The 8,867-nt window shown below is 33.1% G+C and overlaps 1 pseudogene; it reads right to left on the reverse strand.

Annotated features, from left to right (window-relative positions):
* Nucleotides 1-1,049: 1,049 nt before the first annotated feature.
* LOC122296156 lies at nt 1,050-4,645 on the reverse strand (annotated as a pseudogene).
* Nucleotides 4,646-8,867: the final 4,222 nt, after the last annotated feature.

Consider the following 8,867-nt stretch of genomic DNA (forward strand, 5'->3'; position numbering starts at 1 on the left):
TAATTTAAATAATGAAATTCATCTCTTTTACTTGGCTTAAACTTTTGAGTCATGTTGTGATATAACATAGTATCTAGAGATCTTGAGTTTGAATCCAAATTCTACATTTCATCTCATTTAACTAAATATTTCACTTGTTAGACTCTGCACGTGAGAGGAAATAGTAAGATATATAATATGTGAAAGACATAATTAGAGCATCAATAAAAGTTGGAGCTGCATAAAAGCTTATAAAGATAACAATGCTCTCTATTTCTCTCTCTCTCTAGTAAGATGTATACTAACCCTATGGTTTCTATGAAAAGCTTGATTCTTCATCTTTCCTTTTTGTTTGGTTAAAGTGCACAAATTACTAATACTATCCCTTTATCCTATTGTTTTATATTGACAGATATTAGGATTGTTTAATTTGTTTGGGCAGTATGGATCTCACACAAATTCGATAGTACAAATTTGGAATTTTAGAATAGGGATAATTCCTTACGTAGCATCAACCCATTAGCAAAACAGAGCCATAACAAATGTAATCTGCCAACAGATCGAGAGAAAAATATTACAATAATTGTTTTCACGTCTTTCAATACAATCTCTATTTTTATCCATTTTCATGATATTTACAATAAGTCTGATCTCATGACAGAAATCTAACATGTCTAGATTAGTGACAATAGTACAGAAATAGAATCTAAACAAGAACATTTGACACAGAAAACCAGACAACAGTATATGCAAGACTACGCATGGAAAAGGCAGGAAAACAACATTACATGCAACATGGTACCCAAAAGAAGATATATAAAGAAACTCCTATCATCTCTCACCATTAAAGTCTACTATCGCATCGTCCTTCATGCTATCATATACAACACCGCTTTTGATAGTAGCATCATGTTTATAAGGATAAGATGTCTCCCCCAGCAAATACTTTGTCTCTTCTGAATTGGAATCAACGTTAACCCAAGAATGCTTGTCAATCTTTCTTAAACCTTCCAGTTCAGCTGCTACTTCCTTCATGGTAGGCCTATCTTCCCCTTTCACTTTGATGCAGCTCCTTGCAAGATTAGCCACTTCCTTCAGCTGCTTCTCATTTCTTTCAATCCCAAGATTCTGCTCAAGAACTTCAAACAGTCTGTCCTCTTTAATAGCAAAAAGAAAATACATAGCCAGATTTCTCTCCTCCTCAGACCTATCAAATGAAAGTGCCTTTTCTCCGGTTAGTAACTCTACTAGGATGACACCAAAGCTATAGACATCACTTTTCACAGTCAATTGGCTGGTTTGCAAATATTCAGGGTCCAAGTATCCAAGAGTTCCTTGTACCAATGTAGCTACTTCTATTTGGTGTAATGGAATCAATCTTGAAGCTCCAAAATCAAACACTTTAGTTGTGTAATTACCATCTAGTAATATGTTTGAAGACTTGACATCTCTATGAATTATAGGTGGAGAGGCAGCAGAGTGCAGATAAGATAGTGCTTCTGCTGTTTCTGCAGCTATCTTAAGACGAGTCTCCCACGAAATTGGTGACAAGCTACCCTTATGATGTATGTGCTCGAAGAGAGTGTTGTTGGAGATGAACTCATAGACTAGTAAAGGAACTTCTGTCTCCAAACAACAACCTTGGAGTTTAACAACATTTCTATGGTTAATTTGAGAAAGTACAAGCACCTCATTGATGAACTGTTCAATTTGGCTCTTATCCACAAGTTTGGACTTCTTGATTGCCACGACTCTATCATCGGATAAAAGTCCTTTATAAACTGTACCAAACCCTCCTTGGCCGATGATTAGATTCTCATGATAATTGTTGGTAGCCTTTTTGAGCTCTTCTACACTAAAAATTTTGGCTGTTTCAACTGCATTTTCTTGACTTGAGAGTTGTTGAGATAAAAGCGATCCACCATTTTGGCGAAAAAATCTTTCTCTAAGCTTGATCATCTTTCTTCACTTGATTATCAAATACATCCAAGAAATAGAGACTAGCAGTACTATAAACCCTACACCACCAGCTGCAATGGAAAGAAACAGAGTATTATTAGTTTTGATAATAGAAGGGGTAGAGGTGGCCTCACAACTTTACCCCTAAGGAAATCAAGTTCAATGGATCATTTCAATCGTTCATTTTTTAAGATTTAGGGCTGGACAGATGATTACACGAGTTAAAACTACATTAAATACAAATTTCAAATTTCAAAAAGTCTAAAAATAGGTTAACTTTCCAATTCAAATTTTAAGTTGTAATGTATTGGAAAGCTTGAAAAATTGGAATCGGGTTCTAAATCGAATAAAGACTAATTCAATGAATTGGGCGATTCATAGGAATTTTGAATACTTTATTTCAATGTTGATAAAAAGTATTAAAAATCATATATAATGCAATTTAAAAATTTAATATCATGTACAAAAGAGTATAAAATATAAATTCATTTACTAGTATTAATAAAAATATTATAAGAATTTAAATAGTTTCAATAAACATGTAATTTATGTATTTAACCTGAATTGTTGACATTTGTTAACCTTATAATATACAAAGAATTAGATAAAGACCATTAAGTTATAAGCACATAGAAAATATAGTATTTTATGTACAACCATAAATTTAATACAAAATTTATTGATCTCCTAATTTTTTTGTTGAACTAAAGAAAACAAAGAATTAATTGCTTTATCTTTGATCAAATTTTCTGCGATTCTTATTGAATATATTGATGAAAAAGTTAATATATGTTTAGTTTTATCGTATTTTTCCACAAGAAATTAAAAAATGAAAACTCAACTATTAGACATCTTAAAAATAAATACAATTTTGAATTAGGTGGAATCTGCTCAAGTTGGTCTAAAATCAACGATTAAAATCAGTCTAAATCAGTCGATTGAAGCAGTTTAATAAACGATTCAAAAGACTCACTAAAATTGATTTGGTTTCTCATCAATTCAAGTTAAGTTGAATTGGCTGAATAGACCTAAATATAAATCGAATCGTGTTTTCAAGCCTTGATGTATTGCCTCTGTCAGTATTACACATTAATTTTACAGAGCTTGGTCACTACCATAAGGACAATTGTTTTACAGCTAGAGAAACGATATTTATCACCGATATGACAACAATATTTGACAATAATCAATAAAAATAAATATTTTGTATGCATAATTTTGTCAAAACTCTGAATTTTTAAAATGAAAAGCATATAGAATTTTCAATTTTTTAGAAATCTTAAAAATTAAAATATATATTTATTGATATTTTTTAAATATGATTACGGTGTGTTCCCTAACATGACTTATCTTGACCATGATTGTTGGACCAGAAATAGGTATTATCCATGATCGATAACTATGACAAATGAGTTAGCATTAATATCTTATACGATCATTCCGAAAACATACTCAACCAATATATCCTAATGCTGTAAATTAATGTTAAAATTTACTTCTAAGCTCATTTTTTGATACGGTACGCGATACAGTACCATTCAAATCGATCCAAAACCATTCCTTTTCATCTGCATGGATTTGTACCGACGTTGTAACCGGTGGTGGCTATTGTTGTGTTTTATTTTTTTCTTCTTGTAGTATTTAAAAAGAAAAAAACCAAAACACAACAAAAAGCCATCATCGGTCACAAGGGTCGGCACAAAATTTCGGAAAACATAGCATTATTCATCTTTTTATAACCATAATGTGTACTACAACCATTTGTGTTTAGTGTTGACATATTAGATGTGCAAATAAGAAAACTCAATATGTATACTTACCAACAGCGATCTTGTTCACTAAGCTTTAATTCAAAGTACATCCTTTACCGTCTTTTCTTCCGTCTCCTCTGTGCCACTTTGGGCAAGAGCACGTATAATTCCCTTCTGTATTATAGCATGTCTTTTGTAATGTGCAATTATTGAAATTTGGAAGCAGACACTCATCAACATCTGCAGAACAGTTTGGAAAGGTAAAAGAACATATATAACAGACAATTATTGAATGAGCTACTTAGATGTGTGTAGGGCATGTGGTACGTACCTTTGCAACCCTGACGGAGGTATGGATTCCCGTCATAACCTTTTTTGCAACTGCAACGGTAGCCATACCCATTTTCAGGGTTATAACATGTGTTCTTCCCTCCGCATACGTATCCCGGCTTATTCTGGGCATGCTCGCACTTTTCAATACCGATCGTCCAATCAAAAACCATCGGAAGGGTTCTATCTTCTATTTTGGTAAGATTATCGGAGGAGAACCTAAACAGGCCTTTTTTAACAATGAAAGCATAGCTGCATGGATTGAAGCTCAATACTTCTGTGTGATTTTCGAAGCTGGATGCTTCCAAAGTGAAATTGGTTACTTTTTTTGGGATCTCTACCTGGCAACAACCAATTCCAGAGCAAGTCCCATTTAAAACATCGCTTTGATTCATACATACGGACATGCAGCCCATGGCGAAGCTTCTATCAATTTCCTGCTTATAACCATTGAAGTATGCAATCGTGTCACAGCCAACAGCCATGAACATGTTTTCGGTGTTAGAAATGGTGAAAGTGGTGGTGTTTATTTGCAGACCGGACTGCCAAAAGCTTGAAAGCATACGCGACTTGTTGTAACATTTCTGGGAAAAGTTCAGCAAGATTTCAAGCTGGCCTAGTTCCATGGAAATATTCGGGACAAATTAGATATCGACGCCAATCTGTGGTAATTGGTCTCGGCCGGTCGACGATTGGGTGCAATTAATGAAAAAGTCTTCATTTAGGGAACAATTCACAGATGTGCCAAATGGATACGGAATTGGGACATCTCCACAGTGGTCGGGGCAGTTAGAGCATTGGCATTGGTTTAGCCAAATTCATGATCTTCAAATTTAGTCAATATCAACATTTTTTTACATTTGTCTATTCCATCTAAATTCAATCTCTATATTGGATTAGCCATTCATTCTCTATATAATAATAAAATATTATTAAATTAATAATTTTTTTAATTTAATTTATTTTATCACATTTTGTAATTCTACCAATTAAATGTTAATAATAATTATATTCTAATTAAATTAATATTAGAAAAGTATTATTAAATGTTAATAATAATTATATTATATTAAATTAATATTACAAAAAAGTATTATTAAATGTTAATAGTAATTATATTCTAATTAAATTAATATTAAAAAAAGTATTATTAAATGTTAATAGCAATTATATTCTAATTAAATTAATATTAAAAAAATATTAAAAAAAGTATTATTAAATGTTAATAGTAATTATATTCTAATTAAATTAATATTAAAAAAGCTATTGTTAAATGTTAATAATAATTATATTATATTCAATTAATATTAAAAAAGATTATTAAATGTTAATAATAATTATATTCTAAATGTTAAATGTTAATTATATTCTAATTAATTTAATTTATTTGTTTGGAATGAGAAATTAATATTTTAATGTTTGATGAATGAATAGTGGTCTTCCATCTTTAGCCAACCACTGTAGCAAAAGTTTAAATTATTTTAGATTTATCTAATCCAATGTGAAGAATTTTTGAGTCAAATTATATAAAATTTGATCAAGCATACCATTTGGCTAAGCCAATGTGGATGCCTTAGGGAGGGCTATTTCATGAGCTGCTGCTACTGCAGAAGTTGCCATTTCTGATAATACGAGTACGTACACCAACCCATGTCACTTGCAAAAGCAGACTATAGCCGCCCATTAATTGTCTCCAATATTTCTAAAATGGGGATTCAAGTTTACTGTTATGTTTTGGTCTGCAAAACTTCCTATAGAGGATGTATTTTTATAGGCACTTGGAGAGAAGACCGATTCCATGGAATACAAGGTATGAAGACGACATATATACACAAAGAAGTGCTACAGGCACAAATTTTACTTTTGTGGAATTTTTATGTTGGCTAAAGTATTTCTCTTCAATTAAATTGGCTGCAAAAGTCTCTTTCTTCTAGAACATGTCAAGTATTCTAAGGCAGCTTTGCTTAGGTGCAATCGTGATTTATATCAACAAGGAACTAGCAGGAATCCGTCGCTAGCTCCAGTTGAACCTATCCAAAGTACTCGTAGTGTAAGGCCTTGTCTGGGGAATGAGATGAGTGAGAAATTCTCAAAACTTTTTAAAATTTCTCAACATTTCTTTTCCAAACATTATTTAAAAATAAAATACTTTTTAATTTCAAATTTTAACTTTTCAATCTAATCATTTTTATACATAAAGATTACAGGAAAATTTTACAAATTTTGAAACAAAATATAAAAATCAATACAACTTTTTCAAATTTAAAAACAAAAATATTATTACAAATTATTATATGAATATAATTTTTTAATTTTATAATATTTTTATTCAATTTGTTCTCTCTCACTTTTCAAAATCTAATAAAACATCTTAACCCAATTAACCGTTTTAATAGTACTATTTATAAAACATTTTATTACTATTTACAGAATTTTGAGATGATTAATATGAGATTAGAAGTCTTTTCTTTGAAGAATGAACAAATAACAAATTTTGAAGAAACGAGAGTTTTGGGAGAGAGAGAATTTCGAAGTTGTCTCCACCATACTTGCCTCCACTACTATTTCTAAGAGAGGGATTCAAGTTTAATATTGTCTTAATTTTCGACTATAAAACGTGCTGTAGATGACAGATTTTTATGGCATATGGGAGGATTTATTCAAGAACATTATAGGCAGCAGGTATGATCGTGACGTGATATATATAGGCCATATTCCAGAACTGGCAGCACAAAGTCTACGTCGTCTACCTCTAGTCAAGCATTTTAAAGGCAGCTTCGATAGGGCCCAAGAAACGCTCAACTAGTAGCTAGCATTTAGTCACAATAAATTCGTTTTTAACCACAGATCATAAATAAACTCATTTTGCTCCATTTCATTTAGTACCTTTCATTCAAATTTAATCATTAGGATTTTACCAGGTGGCATCTTGTTCATAATTTCATTCAAATTAAAGAGCTAGGAGGTATCTTGTTCATCCAGATTCCAGTGCTTGTATATCTTTATTTATTCTCTGGCCTTCTAACTATTTATGTTTACTTTGTTAACATCCTTTCAGCTCTTATATCTCTTAAGATGCTAAATAGGAGTGATGTATAGGCAAAGAAAATTCATAGAAGTATGAAGATAAATGCTTCATGTTGGGAAATTAACACCCCAGGTTCTTACCAACAATGCAACAGACAAGTAAATGATAACAATAAAATAAACAATCACACAATTCAAAATGAGCGTGGCTTGGCTGTTGAAGATGATATCAAATCAAGAAACTTGATTTTCATAATTATCAAATAATTTGATTCGATATTATTGATTTGATTTTTATAATGATTAAGATATTATCTTCAACATCGGCAACGTGCCTATTTCCATAAAGTTATAGAAGACTTTATTAAGAAGAAAGTAGGAACATTATGGAGTAATAGAACATCTCTGCGTCACTTTTTCTCTCTCACACACAAGGGTTGTCTCTCTCTTTTCCTCTTTGTTTCTACTATTCAATTCTACCTCAAGATTGTTATTCAAAACATTTATAATACATCTATATAGGCTAGTAGCGGAAATCATAGTAAAACTGATTTTGGGTTATTCGCTCAAGCAGAGTGTCAAATACGCCATGAGCAAACTTCATATCCAATGTTCGCTCAAACAGCTTGTCAAGCAAGACTCAAGCAAAGTCTCTGCTTAGGTTTCTCGAGTTACCCATCACACGAGTCTCGAGCAAACTCTCCACTTGAGTTCTGCTTGAGCGACCCATCACACGACTATCAAACGAGCTCTCTATCTTACGTTTTTTGAGATCATAAACCAGACTCCACAAACTCAACAATCTCACACTTGGAGACTAGTTCAACCACAACTTTCAACCACTTTCTCCAGCATCAGCTCATCATTTGTAGCTCATAGCTCCTGTCTTCAAGTTAAATGTCCAACTGAAGTTGTGCACGACTTTAGTTCCTCATGTGTAGTTCCCTCAGTCAACATATGTAAAGGGCAACTCACAACTCCCTCTGCACTGGGAATACATGGTCTTGTACTGACCCTAGTACACATAAGAGAACCAATAGCTAAGGCCCCTTCTCTAACTTGGGTGACTAATCCCACCTCTGCTACCATCTTCTTCATTCTTTAGCCAACGTGCCCACCTTTTGTGTAGTGTCTACCTTCCCCCTGGAAGTCTAGTTAGCTCCTTCATAGCTAACTCCCACTTGCTCGATCTCCCACCTCGCAAGATTTGATCTTAGTTCTGTAGTTCACCACCTTTAGTCAACATGATAAAGTTCAAGATAGGTGAGTCCCACTCCCACTACTTCTAGTGATTCTCCATCAACCATGTACACCTTAAAAAAATACCATCAACATAGTTCTGCATGATCTCTTGGTGTAAAGTGGTATGGAACGAAGCCTCTAAATCCAACACTCAATCACCAATTGGACAATTGTATTGCAAGATATAGAGCATCCTGTATTTCTTCAGTCACCATGTTCACAACATCGTGCTTAGTCTTCTTCGAAATCAGGCAATCTCTTTTGATGTGGCCCCTTTTGCCACAATTCTAGCAAGTCATTTGCTGTCCAGACCGTGACTTGCTCTTGCTCCTGCTCCTGTTCCTAGACCCTAATCCATCATGTCCCTTACGGCCTCGAGTGTCAACATTCAAAGTAGAACCTAGATCCGAGATCTTGCCAGAATCTCGTCTGCACACCTTCTCAAAGAAGGTCAGATCTTCGATGTCGTCATATTTTAGTTTCATCTTCCTGGAAGAATTACTCACAGTCATTCTCATGACCACCCAAATATTTGGCAATAATGCTAATAAGATCAATACCCAAATCTCATCACTAAAC

The sequence above is a fragment of the Carya illinoinensis genome, chromosome 15, assembly GCF_018687715.1.
Source record: "Carya illinoinensis cultivar Pawnee chromosome 15, C.illinoinensisPawnee_v1, whole genome shotgun sequence".
In the NCBI taxonomy this organism is placed as follows: Eukaryota; Viridiplantae; Streptophyta; class Magnoliopsida; order Fagales; family Juglandaceae; genus Carya; species Carya illinoinensis.